At 38.1% G+C, this 21,606-nt stretch overlaps 1 protein-coding gene across 9 annotated transcripts in view; it reads right to left on the bottom strand.

Moving 5' to 3' along the window:
• LRP1B (LDL receptor related protein 1B) overlaps positions 1–21,606 on the bottom strand; it is a 2,140,503-nt gene that overhangs the window by 235,743 nt on the left and 1,883,154 nt on the right. The gene's annotated exons all lie outside the window — the stretch shown is intronic.

Below are 21,606 nucleotides of genomic sequence, written 5' to 3'. Positions count from 1 at the left end.
ATTATGTTGATTTATCAGTCATAGAACTGTTTAGTCGTAACTTAAAAATTATTTTATAATGAACTTCATTATAGGACTGGGATTACACTTAAAGTAGACTGAGCATTACAACTGTGAATTTTTCATTCAAGAGATTGCAGAGTCCTATCAGACAAATAAGACATAATATATCTATTTTGTGGTTTGGGGGTTACCATAGTATTAAACAATGACAGAGTTTCCTTTGTGCTTCTAGTTCCTCAAAATTATTAATTGAAAAAAAAATGAAAATTTTCTAATTTATAAAAACATTCTCATATATTTCTCCTCATTGATTTTTCTGATCTAGTTTTAGAGGCTCTCAGGAAGGGCACAGCACTGTAGCATACTGGGTTAAGGCGCCACCTTAAATGATGGCATCCTATATGGATACAGGTTCAAGTCTTGGCTGCTCTACTTCTGATCTAGCTCCCTGCTAATGCACCTGGAAAAGCAGCGAAAGATGGCCCAAGTGTATGGCCCCTGTACCCACATGAGACCTGGATGGAGTTCCAGGCTCTGGGCTGAGCTGCGACATGGCCTAGCCCTGGCCATTGCAGCCATTTGAAGGGTGAACTAGAGGGTGGAAGATTCTCTCTTTCTCTCTCTCTCTCTATAACTCTTGTAAAATAATATAATCTTTTAAAAAACAGTTCCCAGAAAAAGGCTCATCAACAAAAAATGTACTAAAACTCCAGTAATATGTACCTTTTCATTAATTAGATTTTAACGACTGATAATTAACATTTGGCAAGTTGTACATTCAACAGTAACAAAAAATATGAAAATAAAAAATGCAATTCATGCTTTCATGGAGCTCTAAAGCCTGTTTATAAAATGCTAGGTAGATACATAGTGTCAACTAAAAATAGACATTTAAATGTACTGATTTGCTGTTCTTATTCAGATAAACCAAAGTGATCCATTAAATTCACTATATGCAGAGACAGTAGAAATAAAAGAAATATGAGAAAATTCAAACCAGATAATGTACTAAGTAGTTGACTACTAGCAGTAATAGGAGGTCTAGCAAGAATTCCACCTCAAAACAGACACTGTGCATATGAAGGATGTGAAAATTAAGAAAAATCCAGAAATGCACATTTTAGATGTCTTGAATTTTGATGTTAAAATCTATGTGTACACAGCTTAATGATCTGTGTATTCTTATGGATCATATCACTAAAATGAAAAGTGGAACTGAAAGAAGAAAGAAAACAAGGCACTTTATAATTACTCATGTTTGAGCTATTGATACAAACTAGTCGTATCTCCTCACTTTAGCTTTATAAATTTATTTCAGAAAGATGAATGTGCAAAATCTTAATGATTGGGTGAATCTTGGTGATGGCTATAAGAACCTTTTACATTATATATGCACTGGGAAATTATGAAAATAAAATAAAATGTTGACAGCCTCAGAAACATGCAATTCACATCTTTTTGGATGCAAAGTAATTAAATCAGCAAATATGCACTAAGAAATCTAATCACTGCTTAAAAATATCGGTCCACAAGAGATTCAATTAATTTTTGTGGAAAAAGTGAAGTTATTAAGTATTTGTCCATTAGCATTTCAGAAATAACACAGCCATTTTAACCATACAGCAGTAACAATGGCAGTTATTTTTTAAACACATGAGTACTTCAGAACTAGGTCAGTGGTTCTAATTGACTGGGGGATGCAATTTTTCCCCCACAACACAGAATTATAGGTCTAATTACCAACAGTTTTGAGACTGAGAAGCCCTGCCCTCGGCTGTTCACTTTACACAACTTAATTACATTTATTGTTCTCAACAACTCTACTGTGTAGCAGTACACTTCACTTTGTAGATGCAGAAATTTTGAAATGGAAAATTTAAGTAATTTGACAAAAGAAGCAAAGAAAAACATAGTAATGAAGATACTGGTATTTGAATCTAAGTCAGCTTCTCTGGCTACTATGTTGTCATCCAGTTAACTTTCTTGCCACTGCCTTCAGGACATGCAGTTGATGGGAGACTATGTTAAGCAATGAGGCAGTTTTTATAAGCTCCATCTTAGCCTACTTAATTATGTAATTGCAACTGCCTTGTGCATGATTTCCAGAAAAGAAAATTTAAGTACTGAACAAGTACTTAAGTAGCGATCACTAATCAGAAACTTTTTTTTTTTTTATCAAATATCACCAGAAGCTTATGGGGACCAGAAAAGTGAACTCTAATTTCCAAAGGATGGTATACAGATGAATGTTCAAAGCATGTATGAAATTCAGATTAAATAGAGAAAATAGTTTATTTGCCCAAAATGACCATCTGTTGAATTAGTTCCTTGTTTGACATTGGCAGTAAAGAATGAGACTGACATTAGTACTTTTACAAACCCATTCCAGGCCTGCTCACTTGGCAAAAGTCCTTATTTCTTAAACAGCATCAAACACAAGCACAACAGACTCTGTTCTAGAGAAAACATACCAAGTGTAAACTCTAACTTGTGTTAATACGGGCAAACCAAGTCCTATACATCTAACATTATACTGGCTCCATCAAGTTGGTCTTCTAAGAAATAGTTACAAACTCTCTTAGTATCACAAGCAGTAACAATGAAAATCATGAAAAATCAAAGAAACCAAAACTTGCTTGAGCATCTCTGAAAAAGATTCAGTCTATTAATTGCTAAATCATAAATCTAAATAAATGTATTTATTTCTCCATCAACATACAAATAGTTCAATCCACATTAAGATGATAGGAGAAAAGCATAATGTATTTTGTTTTCAAGAAAATTATGTGATTCTGAGGAAAATAAATTGTTTATTTCTAGTCTGTTTTCATGTTATATATATGTATGTATTATACATTCATGTGAAGATATATATATATATGTAACAGATATGTGACCCATATACACAGAAAAGCAACAAGAAATATGTATTGCAGTGTAATTTGGCTGTAAACTGAGTTGACAAAGTATAATCATGGGATGTAATGGTATGAGAGGAACATTTAACCAACACATTCTTATTAATACAGATATGTGGTTGAGTTTAAGGGAAAAAATAGTAAGCTTTTTCTGAAAACTATGATGACCCTTTTTAAGAGAAAAATAATATCACCAGTTGTCCTATATAAGATTGTGTTGCTTAATTAAAAGACAAATGTGAAAAGTAACAGATATTCAGTAGACACACACACACACACACACACACAGAACTGCTGTGTGGGCTGTAGCTTAGCAGGTGCTTATTATATACTTAAATCCTATTTTAAAGCTGTTTACTCAGTTACATCTCTGTTCTTGTAACAGCATTATTTATTGTACTGTGTCCAGCATACCACTCAAGCACTATGTGTCTAATTTTTATTTCATGGACTGTATCTTTCAGAAGAAAGAGGTTAATATTTGGCAAAAAATAAACCTAAGAAATACGCCATTCTGGAGATTTTTTTTCTTCTCATCAAGTTGGATGCTATCCTGCTAAGTCTCATAGTAACTATGAAAAACAGAAAAAGTGGCAATCCAGGCACGCTTTGGCTGAACTGTGGACTCTCAGCTAAGATACTCTATTACAATGCTCTTGGTTATTCATTTCTTTGGACACTGTTAATCATTCTGGATAAGAATATTGCTGGAAAAGATCATTCTAATTTCATATGTCTGAGTAATCTCATTCAAATAATTAAGAACAAATGGACCACTAACACTTTTGTTAACTTAAAAATCTCAAATCTTAAAAAAAAATAAAAGAAGGGAGGGCCTATGGTGCAGTTAACTGCGGCCTGCTGCCTTCGGACTGCAGCTTTGGCATCTCATACAGGCACTGATTCAAGTCCCAGCTGCTCTGCTTCCAATTAAGTTACCTGCTGATATGCCTGAAAAAAGTAGCAGATGATCGCCCAAGTAACTCGGGCTTTTGCTACGCTCATGGGAGACCTGGAAGAATCTTCTGGCTTCAGCCTGCCTGAGCGCCCCCCAGGGCTGTTGTGGCCGTTTGGAAAATGAATAAGCAAATTAGAGATCTCTCTCTCTCTCTCTCTCTCTGTCTGTGACTGCTTTCCAATAGAATAAAATAAATCTTTAAAAAAAATATTGGGGTTGGCACTGTAGTATAGTGGGTAAAGCTGCCACCTGCAATGCCTGCATCCCATATCAGTGTCTGTTCGAGACCCGGCTGCTCCACTTCCGATCCAACTCTCTGCTATGGCATGGGAAAGCAGTAGAAGATGGCCCAAGTCTTTGGGCCCCTGCACCCACTTGGGAGACCTGGAAGAAGCTCCTGGGTCCTAGCTGCAGATTGGCACAGGTCCAACCTTTGCAGCCCAATTGGGGAGTGAACCAGCACATGTAAGACCCTCTCTGCCTCTTCGTCTCTCTCTGTGTAATTCTGACTTTCAAATAAATAAATCTTTAAAAAATTTTTATAGTTGGTGTTATGGTGTTATGCCAGTATCTTGGCATGAGGATACTGGCAGATATGACATGCTTTTGTACAGTGGGATGGTATTTAGAAATTTTACTAGTGTTGCTCTGGTTTTTCTTCCTCCTTATTCTCCAAGATGCATTTTTTTTTTTTTTTTTTTGACAGGCAGAGTGGACAGTGAGAGAGAGAGACAGAGAGAAAGGTCTTCCTTTGCCGTTGGTTCACACTCCAATGGCCGCCGCGGCTGGCGCACTGGGGCCGGCGCACCGCACTGATCCCAAGGCAGGAGCCAGGTGCTTTTCCTGGTCTCCCATGGGGTGCAGGGCCCAAGCACTTGGGCCATCCTCCACTGCACTCCCTGGCCACAGCAGAGAGCTGGTCTGGAAGGGGGGCAACTGAGACAGAATCCGGCACCCTGACCGGGACTAAAACTGGTGTGCCAGCGCCACTAGGTGGAGGATTAGCCTAGTGAGCCGTGGCGCTGGCCTGTTATGGAACCCCATCTAATTTTAAACAATTAGTTTGGCTCAGTTTATTGTTTTTAAATGACTGGGAAATGATATTTTCAAAAGTAAAACAGAATTATAGAATGTAACAACCATATTTCATAATTAGTTTCATGAAGAAATCAAGATAACAGAGAAACTTTAGTATTGATTCATTTGAGTTACAAAGAGTTTTGTATTGTTTGAAAGAAAACAATTAGTAGCCAATAAAGATCAGTCTGTCTCTCATTCTACTACTGTATTTGGAAGAGCAGTCTTCTATGACTGTAAATTGAACAAACCTATCAATTCAAACATTAAACCTTGCTATCTTGCTTTTGAGATATATTGATTCCATTTTTTTCTTATTTTTTTTCGAAGTAAAGGCTCACATCTTTTCACAACTGAAATATTCCAAAAGTTATCCTAACTTTTCTCCTTGTTTTTAAACTCTATGTCTTTCCTATCAGTCAGATTTCCCGCAATAAATTGAAAACATTCCAGGCTAGTGTTGTGGTGCAACAGGTCAAGCTACCACCTGCAATGTCAGCATCCCACATAGGTGCCTTTTCATGTCTAGCTGCTCCACTTCTGATCCAGTTTCCTGCTAATGCATCTGGGAAAGCAATGGAAGATGGCTCAAGTCCTTATGCCCCGACAGTAATGTGGGAGACCTGAATGCAGCTCCTGGTTCCTGGTTTTGGTCTGACCCAGTCTGGGCATTGCAGCCACAAGGGGAGAGAAACAGCAAAGGGAATATCTGTGTTTAGTGGTAAATGGGGGAATGTCTCTCCCTCTCTCTTTAACTCTGCCTTGTAAATACATAAACAAATCTTTAAAAACAGAAAACACATCTACATGACAATTAAAGATCCTAGATCCATTAGGAGAATGCTGTGGGAACTGCAGCCAAGTAAAAGAAACAGTCACTCAACAGGACCAGTGGAAACTGGTGGATGAATTTGGCCACTGCTAAAATGTCAAGGTTGCGCAAGAATGGAAAGAGAATGAATACATAGCCTAAGATCCTCATCTGCCACCCTACAAGGCCCTGCCAGTACATCGTGTGTAACACAGCACAAACGAGTTAGCCCGACTAAAACACTCTGTATTCTGAGGAACACTGATGCTAAACATTTTCCTTGATAACCTTTCAGTAGGATAAAAACCAACAAGGTAGGGAATGAACTAAAGTAGCAGAGTCCAAAAGAGTTAAAAGGGAAGAGATAAAGCAAACAGAAACCAAGGAAAAATCTAAGGTGAAATTGAGCAAAGATTACAAAAAGTATAAAGGCTGGGGAGCGCATGATAAAATCAGGTGATGGGAGACAGTGGCTTCACATGTTACACAAAGTAGAGGATCATTATAGTGGTCAGTGGGTGGGTGGATAATGGTTTCTAGTTTATGAAGAGTAGAGGGAAGAGTGGGTGGGTGGGAAAACGCCCAGGGTACACTAATCTCCAGATAATGACTGCTGAGTCAGTAGTTTCAAACAATGACAAAAAGACTGTGCTTTATATAGCCATAGGAATACGGCCACCTGCCCTTTATCAAAAATTATGTCTCCTTCTGCATCCTTGTTTGCAGTATCTTTTTAAATAACTAATGCCTCGGAACCATCAACAATAAGCTACAAAGGTTTCATTCCATGTTCACCTCCATGAATATTTTGCTGCCTACTCTTTAACACAGCCATGTTCAATAGTATCAAACAGTATTACAAATAAAATACCAGGCAATTAGATCTAAATCCATTGTTCAAAATGAATAAGAACATTAAGAAATTACAGGAAGAGCAAATGTGACCAATATTTCCAAATAGCATGATGGGATACTAAAAATTTATTTTCCATTAAAAGGTAGCATAGGGCTTCAATGAAACTTTGTTATGGATGAAAAGTAAAATTCTTCTAATCAGCAAGCAAGGGTACCTCAAAAAGTTCATGGGAAAATGGAATTAGAAAAAAAGTTTATTCTGTTACAGAAAATTTTTGCCTATTTTTTATCCTTAAAAAGGCAATGGACATGCAGGCATTTGGCATAGCAGTTAATATGCTGGTTAAGGGACCAGTGTTGTAGTGCCAGTGGGTTAAGACATTGCCTAAGACAACTGCATACCATGTTGGAACCCAGTTTGAGTCCCTCCAGCTCCCTGTTGATGTGCCTGGCAAACAGTATCAGAGGATGTCCCAAGTACTTGGGTCCCTGCCACCCATGTAGGAGACCAGGATGAGGTTCCTGGCTCCTTGTTTTGACCCTGCCCAGTCTTGACCAATGTTGCCATTTGGAGAGTGGACTAGCATGCATATATATGTATATCATGATATATATATATATATATATTTGTATCATTCTCTGTGTGTGTGTGTGTGTGTGTGTGTCTGTATGTCTGTCATCCCAACTTTCAAGTAAATAAATAAATCTATTTAAAATATTCTGATTAAAACACTCATGTCCCACATTGTAGAATATGAGTTCAGTTCCTAGCTTTGGCTCCAAAATCCTGCCTCCTGTTAGTTATGATCATGGGATACAGCAGTGATGTTTCGACTCGTTGGGTCCCTGCCACCCACATAGGAGGTCTGGAATGAGTTCTCAGCTCCTGGCTTCAGCCTGGCCCAGTCCTGGCCATTGTAGGCACTTAGGACAGTGAAACATGAAACAGAGATAGGATCTCTCCCTCTCTCTCTCCCTCTCCCTCTCCCTCTCCCTCTCTCTCTCTCTCTCTCTCTCTCTCTCTCTGTGTGTGTGTGTGTGTGTGTACCTCCCTCTCTCTCTGTAATGAGAAAGGTTAGTGAATGGGCAGAGCAAGATGGCTGCTGATTAAGCTGCCCAAGGAACCACCTTCTGTAGAAAATGGCAGTCAGATGAGAGACACCAGTACCTTGTGTTAGTGTAACAAGAAGACAAATCATATTGCAGAAAACAGAAAGGAGAGGTCCCTGAGTCACTCTTCCTCAAGCACCAAGTAGCACAGTGTGGAGACAGCTGTCTCTTGTTTGGCACAGGGAGAGGAATTGAATCCCAATGCCAGGACTATTGTGAGTGACAAAATTCAGGGTCACTAGGCCCAAACCCACAGAATGAGTACTTGGAGCTCTTAGAGATCAGCAACCTCCACAACCTCTCCCCTCAATTTCCAAAGAAAGCAGAGCTAGACTAGCTGTTGCTGATACAACAGAAAAGGGTGCTTAGGACCTCTTTGTGGAGCTCAGAGCCTAGCTCATAGCCCGAGAACCAGCACCTATAAACCCCAAAGGCTTTTACTCCTCAGCCAGTGCTCCCAGATGAAGCCTCTAGACTTATTTCAGCATGAGAAAGAGGCCCGCACTCTGGTGGGATAGTCTGCCTTAGGCATGTATTAGTGCCAGCCTCAAGAAGTATTGGCATGGACCTGTGAGAAATTGTGAGGCCTAGTGAGTGCCAGACCCACGAGTGACTCAGCCTAGTGCCAGTCAGTGTGGCCAAGTGGCTGCCGTTACCACCCTCCTCCAATATTGAGCACACAGCCAGAACCAGAGAATTGTGACTTAGGAAAGTATAGCCCAACCTGGGACAGATGATAATATACCGTATCCCTAGCAAGTACATATGGACAGTCTTCAGACTTGCTCCAATATCAGGCAGAGGGATAGATTTTCTTCATTTTGTATCACCACCAGACTCAAGTGAGTCTCAAATGACCTTTCAAGATATTAACTGGTGACTGCAGACCCAGGTATGATTTGCCTGGTGTCTCGGGGTACCTGAGGTGCTGCTTTATCACTCTTCCTACAACCTTAGATACATAGCAGGAACCACAGGACGTCTAGGCACTCAGTGTCATGCTGATGAAACCCAACACGGAGAGACCCTATGGATTGCTGTTCCAGAGCCTGTGCTATAGACAGGGCCTCTGGACCTACTTCTGTGCCAAGTAGAGTTATGTGGCTCCAGGTGATCAGAGTTTTACCTCAGCCAGGGTCAGCAGACAGATTATAGTAAAGTGGGCTTCAGTGTTCCCCTGCAGGCTATATTGGCCCTTGTGGGCTGTGATTTCCAAGTGTGATGTAGCATTGTTGGACAAGGACTAAAAGTGTGAGCTTATGCTAGCGTCAGTAAGAGTCCTGAAAGGGTGGACACCACATTTCGGGTGCATCACCAGTTCATCAAGAACAACATACATTTTTGGGAAAAAAAAAAAAAGAATCAAGAGGATCGAATAGAGCTTATAGAAATTTTGGGACAAATGAAAGGGCAAGTTACTAAAGTTCTAGAAGGATTTCATAATTCCAAAGAGGTAGAAAGTATATCAAAGAGATAACGATAGAAAGCTTTCATAACATACAAGAAGATACAACTATCCAGTGGTATAACAAATAAAGTCTTTATATAATGGTAAAGATTTAAATTCAACAAGAAAAAAGTGAAATTATAAGCATATATGCATTCAATGTTAGAGAAAATCCATAAAAATAAGAAGAAGAAAAATGGAGAATTAGACTCCAATACAGTGAGAGTAGTGGACTATAATACTTCATCCACAGAAATGGACAGATCGGGGCTAGTGCTGTGACATGGTAGGCTAAGCCTCCACCTGTGGCACTGGTATTCCATATGGGTACCAGTTTGTGTCCTGGCTGCTCCACTTCTAATCCAGCTCTCTGTTTATGTCCTGGGAAAGCAGTAGAACATGGCCCAAGTGCTTGGGCCCCTGCACTCTTGTAGAAGACCTAGAAAAACCCCTGGCTCCCAGCCGTAGAGGCCATTTGGCGAGTGAAGCAGTGGATGAAAGGCCTTTCTCTCTGTCTCTCCCTGTCTGTCTGTAACTCTACCTCTCAAATAAAATAAAATCTTAAAAGGAAAAAAAAAAACCACAAAGGAAATGGACGGATCACCCAGATAGATGAACGACAAAGAAACAGCAAAGTTATAATGTACTTTAGACCAATTTGGCTTAACAGACATCTACAGAATATTCCACCAAACAGCTGCAGAATATACATTCTCTCATCGGCTCATTGAACATTCTCCAATATTGATCATATTTGTGTTTTATTTTGTCACTAATTAAGTCTCAACAAATTAAAAGATATAGAAATCATATCAAGTACCTTCTCTGACAATACAGTAAAACTAGAAATCAATAAAAAAAAAACTTTGGAAATGACATAAACACAAACAAATTGAGCAACTTACTCCTGAAAAGCCAGTGGATCAAGGAAGAAATTGTGAAAAAACTAAAAAAGTTTCCTGAAAGAAGTGAGAAATGAAAAAACAACATAGTAAAACTTATGGGATATAGCCAAAGCATTATTAAGAGGGAAATAAATAGTAATCAATGCCTGCAACATAAATCAGAAAGATCTCAACTAAATAAAATATTGCTGTACATATTTCTGAACTAAAATAACAACAAACCAAATCTAAAATGAGTAGAAGGGAAGAAATAGTAAAGCTCAGAGCACACATTAATGACATGAATACTAAAATGTACAAAAATAAATGCAATGAGCACCTGGTTCTTTGTAAAGATGAAAAGATTTAACAAACCCTTAAACACATAATATCAGAGATAAAGAGAGTTCTGACTGGCACAACAAAAATAAAAAGGACTATAGAGATCACAATGAACAAATGCATGTCAATAAATTTGGAAACTAATAAGAAATGAACACATACCTAACCAAGATTGAATCATGAATAAATATGAATCTAAACAGATCAATAACAAGCTGTGAGAAAGAATCAGTAATAAGTAGTCTTCTGCAAAGAAAAGTCCAGGGCCAGATAGCTTCAGTGTTGGAGTCTACTGAACATTTAAATAAGAATTAACAGAAATCTTTAAAAATGTTTCAAAATTAGAAGAGGAAGTAGTACTTCCAAACTCATTCTATAAGGCCAACATTATCTTTGCACCAAAATAAGACAAGGATACAACAAAACAAAACAAACACAAAAAGAAAGTTAAGGCCCAAATTCTGATATGCAAAGATGCAAAAATCCTCACAAAATACCAGCAAATTAAATTTAACAACACATTAAAAAGACTATTCACAATGATCAAGTGGATTCATCCTTGGGATGGAAGAATGGTTAATAAAAGCAGAATACATAAACCACATCATAAATAGACCACATCAACAAAATAAAACACAAAAATCACATAATCGTCTCTGTAGACGCAGAAAAGGCGTTTCATAAAATTCAGCATCTCATTATGATAAAAACTCTGAAGAAAGTAGGTATAGAAGGAACATACCTCAACATAATAAAGGTCATATGTACGAGGCCAACAACAAGTATACTGAATGGGAAACAGCTGAGGGCTTTATCTCTTAAGATCTAGAACAAGAAAATGATGCCCACATTCAAAACTTTTATTCAATGTAGTATTGGAGGTCCTAGCCAGAGCAATCAGGCAAGAAACACATAAAGAGAATCCAATTTTGAAAAGAAGAAATCAAATTGTTATTGTTAGGAGGTGACATGACTCTTTACAGAGAAAATCCCAAATACTTCACCAAAGCATATTAGAAGTAATAAATAAGCAAAGTTGCAGGAAAAAAAGTCAACAAGCAAAAATCAGCAGCGTTCTTTTTTTTTTTTTTTTTTTTTTTTTTTTTTTTTTTTTTTTAAATTTTTGACAGGCAGAGTGGACAGTGAGAGAGAGAGAGAGAGAGAAAGGTCTTCCTTTGCCGTTGGTTCACCCTCCAATGGCCGCCGCTGCAGCCGGCGCACCGTGCTGATCCGATGGCAGGAGCCAGGATCCAGGTGCTTTTCCTGGTCTCCCATGGGGTGCAGGGCCCAAGCACCTGGGCCATCCTCCACTGCACTCCCTGGCCATAGCAGAGAGCTGGCCTGGAAGAGGGGCAACCGGGACAGAATCCGGCGCCCCAACCGGGACTAGAACCCGGTGTGCCGGCGCCGCAAGGTGGAGGATTAGCCTAGTGAGCCACGGCGCCAGCTCAGCAGCGTTCTTATGCACCAATATTAAATTACCTGAGAAAGAAATCAAGAAAGCAATCTTATTTCCATAGCTAAAGAATAAAAATAAAATAACTAGAAACAAATTTAACCTAAGAAATGGAACATCTCAACAATGAAAGTCATAAATCACTGATGAAAGAAATTGAAAAGTCACAAATAGAAAGGTATCCCATATTCACAGACTACGAGAATCAACATCATTAAAATGTGCAAAATACTCAAAGTAATTAACAGATTCAATGAATTCACCATCAAAATACTAATGACATGTTTACCAGAACTAAAAAAAAAAAAAAAAAAAAAAAAAAAACAAAAAACAAAAAAACAAAACAAACAAAAAAAAAACTTGGTAAGCTTGGTTTTGAGCCACAAAAATACCAAGTAACCAAAGTGATGTTGAGCAAAACAACAAAAAAGCAGAAAACATTATATTACCTGACTTTAGAAATGTATTCATAAATTATAGTAATTAAAACATCAGAGTATTGACATAAATATGTATACACACACAGTGTATATATACAATGGAGAGTAGAGATCCTGAAAGTAAACCCACAGTCTGCATCTAACTGATCTTTGACAAAGGTTCTAAGAAGATGCAGTGGTTAAAAGGTTAGTCTTTTCAGTAAATGGTACCATGGTAGATAAATACCACATACAAGAAAATGAAACTATATCTTTACCTCTCAAAATGTTCAAAAATGAACTCAAAATAGGTTAAAGACCCTCATAAGACTGGGAAATACGTAACTACTAGAAGAAAACAGAGAGAAAACACTTCAGGAAACTAGAATGGACAAGGGTTTTTCTGCATAAGACTGCAGAAGCATAGAAACAGAGGCAAATAATTGAAAAATGAGATTTCACCCGACTAGAGAGCTTCTGCACAGCAAAGCACCAAATCAACAAATCAAATTATATAATGTGCAAAAATATTTTGTGCAAAAAAGCTAGATTTTGCACGGAGTTAATACCCACAATATATAAGGAACTCAAAGAACTTAACAACAATAAAGTAAATGCTCAATAAATTTTAAAATGGGAATTGATACAGACATTGTTCCAGGGAAGACAGACAAAGGGTCAACAGATACACCAAAAAATGAGAAAGGCCTCTATTCAGCAGAGAAATGCATGCAGATCAAACCACAATAAGATATCACCTCACTGCAGCTAGACTGAATTTTTAATAAAAAGAAAAAACTATCAAGTGCAGACACTCATTTGGAGACAAAAGTTATTCTTAGTCACTTTGGGGGGTGATAAATTAGATAAATTTGGCAAATTAACAAAAAATCATATGACCCAGCAATGCTATGCTTGGTATATATTAAAGGGAAATGAAATCAGTTTACAAATTATCTATTTGCACTGTTGTGTTTATAACAATACTAGTCAAGAAATGTAATAGTCAAGAAATGGAACCAGCATAAGTTTCTGCACTGTTAAATGGATAAAGAAAATGTGATACATAAACACAGTGAAATACTAGTCAGTCATAAAATGGATGAAGTCTTGTCATTCACAACTTCAGAGATGGAACTTGAAGTCATTGTGGTAAATGAAATAAGTCAAGCACAGAAGGGCAAGTGTTTCCTCATCTTATTCATACATGGAGTCTAAAACGAAGGTGATTTCATAGATCTCACAGAAGTCAAAAGCGTGATGGTAGTTACCAGAAGCTAGGGAGGGAAGAGGAGAGGCAGGAATGGGAAAAGGTTGATTAATAGGCATAAACCTATAATTAGGTAGGAAGAAGTTCCTGAGGGTTCTTTGCAAAGAAAGGTGACTATAGATAATGTTAACATAATGTTCATTTCTTTAAAAAATCCTACATTGGGGCCGGTGCTGTGGCACAGCGGGTTAACACCCTGGCCTGAAGCACTGGCATCCTATATGGGCACCGGTTTGAGACATGGCTGCTCACTTCCAGTCCAGCTCTCTGCTGGAATAGCAGAAGATGGCCCATGTCCTTGGGCCCCTGCACCTGTGTGGGAGACCTGGAAGAAGCTCCTGGCTCCTGGTTTCAGATCTGCGGAGCTCTGGCTGTTGCAGCCATCAGGTGAGTGAACCTGCGGACGGAAGACCTCTCTCTCTGTCTCTACCTCTCCCTGCAACTCTGTCTTTCAAATAAATAAAATAAATCTTTAAAAAAATATATTGTCACAAGTGTACTCATTTTTTTTTGACAGGCAGAATTACACAGTGAGAGAGAGAGAGACAGAGAGAAAGGTCTTCCTTTGCCATTGGTTCACCCCCCAAAATGGCCGCTACGGTCGGCACCTGCGTCGATCGAAGCCAGGAGCCAGGTGCTTCCTCCTGGTCTCCGATGCAGGTGCAGGGCCCAAGCACTTGGGCCATCCTCCACTGTCTTCCCAGGCCACAGCAGAGAGCTGGACTGGAAGAGCAGCAACTGGGACAGAACCAGCGCCCCAATCGGGACTAGAACCCAGGGTGCTGGTGCCGCAGACAGAGGATTAGCCTAGTGAGCTGCAGCACCTGCCAAGTGTACTCATTTTAAAAACTAGACTTTGCCTAGAAATACACTCTCTAGATAAGGATACTGCTGTCTAATCTTTGATATTAAGCAACATTGCTTCATTCACTTGGTAAGAGTCTATTCCCATTGCTTTGCAACTTTTCACTTTCTACATGGTGACAAAACCTTCCCAGGTACTTGGAAATGGGTTTTCTAAGCCTAACTATCAGTACTAAACACTAAGAAGTTAATTCAACACACATATGCAATGGGATGTAACTGTTAGTGGGCCCTAATGAAAGCTGACAGCTTTAAAAGGTGCTCTGGCCTTGGGACAGATACTAAGTAGTGAACTGCATGGATTTACTTCTGGTCTTCTCACAGTTCTACAAATATAAATATGCTTCTGGAACAAAAAATAGGAGAGCATATGACATATTATAATCTTTTTCAAGTGTGTTTTAGGTAGACCCAGTCAAAAAGTAAAGGTGGAGATGGGGACTGACAGCAACCCTCTCCCTTGGCTCTAGTTCAACAAAGGGCAGACTGTCACTGAATGAATGGAGCCCTTTTTCCTGGATAAGAACATTGAATGCTAGTGAGGTGATGGAACCTGCTAAAGGAGGCACTAAGCGCTCCTGAGATAAATCTATTGGTCTTTAATCTGCTGATCCTTTGTTCAAACTCCACTGTCTCAAATTGGGATGGATGAAGTTGTTGAAAATGACTGAATACTCAAATGAGGGTAATAGTTAAAATTTCCTCATTTAAAATATGTTGGAATACATGTGACATTAACGAAAAGTAATCTATTTAAATATATGCTATTTCATGTAACATGTCTTATTCAAGGGACACAACAAAAAGGCATAATTGAAAATGCAACACTTTTTTGAAATGGCAGTTAATTTCAATTTATTTTACTGGTTTGGGAACATTTCTGTAGTAACTGAATTGTATTTTGCTCCCTTTCATTAACTTTTATTGTATAGTAAACAGCAGTGCATCAGCACCGATGGTATAAAATAGCCTGTGAAATCTACTGTTTGTAATGGACTGTGAATGACAGGGGTTTTTTATCCCAATAGTAATAAAATGCAATATCTCATCAAGATGGAAACACTCTGGGATATTATGAAATACTGGAAGGGGGTGGTATTTAGTAGATAGTCTCCCTTTGTTGGCTGACTTCAATGGATCTTTATTTTCTAAAGATGCAAATGTAATAGCTATCCAGTTTCAGGATATACTAGCATACAATATTCCCTTTGTCTTCTTCAGAGCTTTCTTTATGCCTTCAGAAGAAACCCCTTTAAATATAGTTTATGCTATTTTTCACAAGCAGCATGCTGAGATCTGGATTTCTTTTTGCAACATTAATTAGACAGTCGCTGCATGGGTTATGGCTTGGATTTATAAACCCAAACACGAATTTGTCCTCTCACAACACAAACTGGATTCCCAGAGCAATAAACAAACAATAGAGTTAGTCTACAATATTGACACTTTAATATTGAGGCTGTTTAGGTCTAAGAGTATACACACAGCCATTCTTTAAAAGAAAAGCCACAGTCAATATAATTGCATGAAATTTTAAACAATTTGTGCATAAAATGAAAGAAGGCTTAGTGATAGATTATAGTTTAGAATCACACTTAGCTATTACACTTCAGAAAAATTAGCAGTTATAAGTATATATTTTTCTAGCTTGCTGGATAAAATATATACATGATCAACTGATTTAACACAAGGTTAAATCATTTAGTGATACACAAATGAGTCTTGAAAAAAATCGCAAGAACAAATAGAAACTCAAGGTCAAACAACTTTTTCTTAGCTCATCATTGTGTTAGCATTGTTCATAGAATATTTTCAACCCTAATTTGTCAAGATACTACCTACATACCTAAGATATCTCAAGTACAATGGCACTACAGAAAATAAGAATAACTCAATCTGAATTTTTATATTTTGATACAAATAGTCAGAATGAAAGTTTGATCCTAAGAGAATTTTCTGTTATTTAATTTTCTTTTTTTTAAATGGAAAACAGAACCCCTAAAATGAGGCTGATATGCAAAGCTGTTGCTGGAGTTTTCCTCAAGAGATATTTGTAACTTGTATTTTATAGACTATCAGCTCAGAGAAGGCTGTATTTGTGGAAGGCAAAAAAAAAAAAATCAATGGCAAAATATCACATTTCAAACACTATGTGACATGAATTTCCAAATGAGTTTTAAAAGTTTTCTTACATACAGGACATGTAGCTTGCTTGGAAACAGCAAAGTGTATACTGAACTATCCCACTAAAGCAGGATGCTGCTGCCTGAATGGTATTATCTCCGAAGTATTCTGACTTTCTGATCTGATACCCTAAGTGACAGCATGAAAAGGTAGAGTCAAGGATGTGCATTATTTGGCCTAGTGTATGAAATGCCCATATCCCATATAGGAGTGCTTAGGTTCAATACCCACCTCCAGGTCTTCGCTGGCAGTGATGACTCAAGAGATTGGCTCTCTGTGTTCCCACGTGGGTCACCTGCACTGAGTTCTGGGCTCCTGGCTTTTTACCCCATCCAGGGGCCATTTCAGGTACTTGGATAGGGAACCAGCAGATAGAAGAGCACTCTCTCTCTCTCTCTCTCTCTCTATATATATATATATATATCTTATTGTCAAATGTCTTAATGTCCATTATTAAAGGACCCAGAGATTGGCCTTCCTCTTCTACCACATGGTGATATGGCAAGAAAGAGTCATTGAGGAAGCATACAGATGCATTACCACTGCAGAATCTGCCAGCATCATTTTTTAAGATTCATTTATTTATATGAAAGGCAGAGTTACAGAGAGGCAGAGGCAGAGAGAAAGAGAGGTCTTCCATCTGCTGGTTCATTCCCCAGATGGCCCCAACAGCCAGTGTTGCACTGATCCGAAGCCAGGAACCAGGAGCTTCTTCTGGGTCTCCTACGTAGGTGCAGGGGCCCAAGGACATGGACCATCTTCTACTGCTTTCCCAGGTTATAACAGAGAGCTGGATCAGAAGTGGAGCAGCTGGGTCTCAAACCTGTGTTCTTATGGGATGCCGGCACTGCAGGTGGAGGCTTTACCTGCTACACCACAGTGCTGGCCCCTGCCAGCATCTTAATCTTGGACTTCCCTGCTTCCAGAATAGGGAGCCATAAATTTCTATTATTTATAAATCACTCCATCTAAGTTGTTTTGTTAAAACAGCCCAAGTGGACTAAGTCACCAGGTATACATTTTAAGCAACATTATATCTCTTTTCATTCCCTCATAGAAATAAACCATATTTGGACCCAATAAGATATATGCTTTCTTTAACAGTCATTATATTCTGGTGGCTTAAGTTTTAATTTGTTTCTGATATCTTATTCTGTTTATCTATGTCTACTATTTAAATCAATAGAAGGAATTCAAGACTGTATATCTTTATTTTTACAAGTGTGCATTTATGCTGTTGTTATTAGAGGCTATAAAAAGCAGATATCACATCTTCCATTTTCCAAGAGGAAAGAAAGCAAGCTTTGGCACTAGGTAGTCTATGTTCAAATTCCGATTTTCCTGATTACTAGCTATGTGATTTTGGACAAATTAAACACTTTGAACCTATTTGTTTGCTAAAAGTAACTTTAATTGCACTTATCACATAGTGATGGTTTGATGGAATGATTAGAAACCTTGTATCATATCAATCAAACCCTTGAATCCAGTAGACTTCTTAAATAAGTAAATGAGTATTTTTAAGTGTATGATTTCTTCTCTTGAAACTCTAATTGCTAGTTAAGAACATGTCCAGTGAAAGTCTAAATAAGAGAATAGCATGTGTAAAACATCTAATGCAATGTTATACTCAAGAATGCAGCATTAGAAACTGGTCAAGCCACTATGGAAGTCAGTCTGGAGATTCCTCAGAAACCTGAAGATAACCCTACCTTTCGACCCAGCCATCCCACTCCTTGGAATTTACCCAAAGGAATTTAAATTGGCAAACAAACAAGCGGTCTGCACCCTAATGTTTATTGCAGCACAATTCACAATAGCCAAGACCTGGAACCAACCTAAATGCCCATCAATGGTAGACTGGATCAAGAAATTATGGGATATGTACTCTTTAGAATACTATACCACAGTAAAAAACAATGAAATCCAGTCATTTACAACAAAATGGAGGAATCTGGAACACATCATGCTGAGTGAAATAAGCCAGTCCCAAAGGGACAAATATCATATGTTTTCCCTGATTGGTGACAACTGACTGAGCACCAAAAAGGAAACCTGTTGAAGTGAAATGGACACTATGAGAAATGGTGACTTGATCAGCATAGCCCTGACTGTTAATGAACAACTTAATACATTATCCCTCTTAGTAGTTTTTTTTTTGTCTGTTCTACTTAATACTACTGGTTTAATTCTGTAATTAATACACAGTTATTCTTAAGAGTTAAAATTAAACTGAAATGTGATCCCCGTTAAATATAAGAGTAGGAATAAGACAGGGAAGACATGTACAATTTGGGACATGCTCAAGCTGACTTGCCCCAAATGGTAGAGTTAGAAACATACCAGGGGATTCCAATTCAATCCCATCAAGGTGGCACGTACCAATGCCATCTCACTAGTCCAAGTGATCAACTTCAGTTCACAATTGATCACACTGATAGGTCTAAGAGTCAAAGGGATCACACAAGCAAGACTAGTGTCTGCTAATACTAACCGATAGAATAAATAAAGGGGAGAGTGATCCAACATGGGAAGCAAGATACACAGCAGACTCATAGATGTCCTAAACAGCACTCTGGCCTCAGAATCAGCCTAAAGGCATTCCGATCTGCCTGAAAAGCCCATGAGAGTATTTCAGGCATGGAAAGCCAAGACACTCTGGCAAAAAAAAAAAAAAAAAAAAAAAAAAAAAAAAAAAAACCCTAAATGAAAGATCTCTAATCTCTATGAGTGAGATCCCAGTGGAAAGAACAGGTCTTCAAAGAAGGAGGTACATTTCTCTGAAGGGAGGAGAGAACTTCCACTTTGACTATGACCTTGTTTAAATAAGATAAGAGTCGGAGAACTCAAAAGGCTTCCATAGCCTTGGAAACTCATGACTGGAGCATAGGGAGATTACTGATGCCATAAACAGGAGTGTCAATTTGTAAAGTCAACAACAGGAGTCACTGTGCACTTACTCCTCATGTAGGATCTCTGTCCTTAATGTGCTGTACATTGAGATTTAATGCTATAACTAGTACTCAAACAGTATTTTTCACTTTGTGTTTCTATGGGGGTGCAAATTGTTGAAATCTTTACTTAATGTATACTAAACTGATCTTCTGTATATATAGAAAATTGAAAATGAATTGTGATATGAATAGAAGGGGAGAGAGAGTGGGAAAGGGGAGGGTTGCGGGTGGGAGGGAAGTCATTGGGGGGGTGGGGGAAAGCCAATGTAGTCCATAAGCTGTACTTTGGAAATCTATATTCATTAAATAAAAGTTAAAAAAAAAAGAATGAAAGAATGCAGCATTAGGGCTGGTGTTGTGGCACAGTGGAGCAAGATACTACTTGTGATTCTGGCATCTCACATCAGAGTGCCAGTTCAAGCTCCAGCTGCTCTGATTTTAATCCAGCTTCCTGTCTGGGAAGCAAAAGTACTTGGGTCTCTGCCACCCAAATGAGAGACCAGGATGGAGTTCACAGCCACTGACTTCAGCTTGAACAGATCTGGATGTCATGACCATTTGGGGAAGTGAACAACCAGATGGAAAAATACTCTTTCTCTCTCTCTCAGTTTCTCCCATGTGTCCTTCCTCCCTCTTTCTGTCACTCTGCCTTTCAAAAATAGACCAATCTATTAAAAAAAAAAAAAGAATGTAGGCTATTGTCTCCCTTGTGATTTTGATTGTTTACAAGTAACTCTAGAAAATGTTAATAACTTTTATGATAATACTTAGAACTGGAGACTACCTTAGCAATTTGAAATTTTTATCAAGTTAATGAGGAAGCATCAGGTTACCACAGATTTCCAAGTTCTCAGGCTTAAAATGAAGAATACGAATCTAAGACTAAACATGAAGATTTGAAAAATACTCTGAAATATTGATTGATCCCACTAACTGAGGGCTTAGAACTTTAGCTCTGGAATTACCTTTGATGCCATTTTTCCCAACACCCATGTTCCTATAGATGAAGTAACTGAAGCCAGATAAATTGCCTATAGTGATCAGGGTGAATAAGCTAGCTGGCAGCACATTCTACCCTAACCTAATCTGCATTCTTAGGTTCATCAGGCTTCTACATGATCCTAAAGGTTTGCTTTCTCTGGTTCGAAGTGATCCTTTCATTTAAACATCATTACTTCAGCAAGGCTTTATTATTTCTCATCCAAAATCTAAACATAAATTCACTGAGGGGGGGATATGGTTTGAGGGCAGAAGCAATTGGCCACAGATTTGTAGACCTACAATAAGATTATTATTCATATATTTGGAATCATTCTATTTTTCTTTAAGGACTTATATAAAAACTGCACATGCCAATCTGGAGACTGTCCTAAGAATGCCAAGTCCCTCAGTGAACCTATTTCATGTCTCAGGAGAAAGTATGAGGAAACAGTTGCCCTCATCTTCAATCTTTGATCCAGGTAAACTAGCAAGTGGCTAAAGTAGGTGTTAGGGAAAGATAAAACAGGATACTTAACCACATCTTTAGAATGCTGCTTTGCTGACCATGCTGTTAAAATTAACATATTTTACAATTATATTTTCTTACTGAATTTTAAGTTAGATTTACATTGGTACATTTAATTCTTTCAAATATATACAAAATATGATTTTGATAGTTATTGAAAATAGGAATTCTTTTCCCTACTTAACCATATGATACATATCATATGTACAACTCCATTACCAATATTTGTGCTATTTTCAGCTTACAGATCTCGCCTACTTTATCTGCTAAATCACTACTGAATCTAACACTGTATCTCCATCCCCATAGCTATAATCACTTCAAGCATTTTCTCCTAAAATACTTTAACAGTCTCTAAATTGGTTGCCCTTCCAGGGTCTTTCATTTTCCATGCTGTTGTCAAATCTAATAACAGCACTCTATCAACTAAATACCATCAATGGCTCCCTATGACCTAAAGGATAAATTCCAAATTATGTAGCATACCAGGCTTGTCACAATCTGGCCCCAATTTGCTCTTGTTCATCTAGTGTCATTATCTCTCTCT

This window comes from Oryctolagus cuniculus, chromosome 3, assembly GCF_964237555.1.
Source record: "Oryctolagus cuniculus chromosome 3, mOryCun1.1, whole genome shotgun sequence".
Lineage (NCBI taxonomy): Eukaryota > Metazoa > Chordata > Mammalia > Lagomorpha > Leporidae > Oryctolagus > Oryctolagus cuniculus.
Note: the sequence above shows the minus strand (reverse complement) of the source record. Positions and strands in the feature narration are given on the sequence as shown.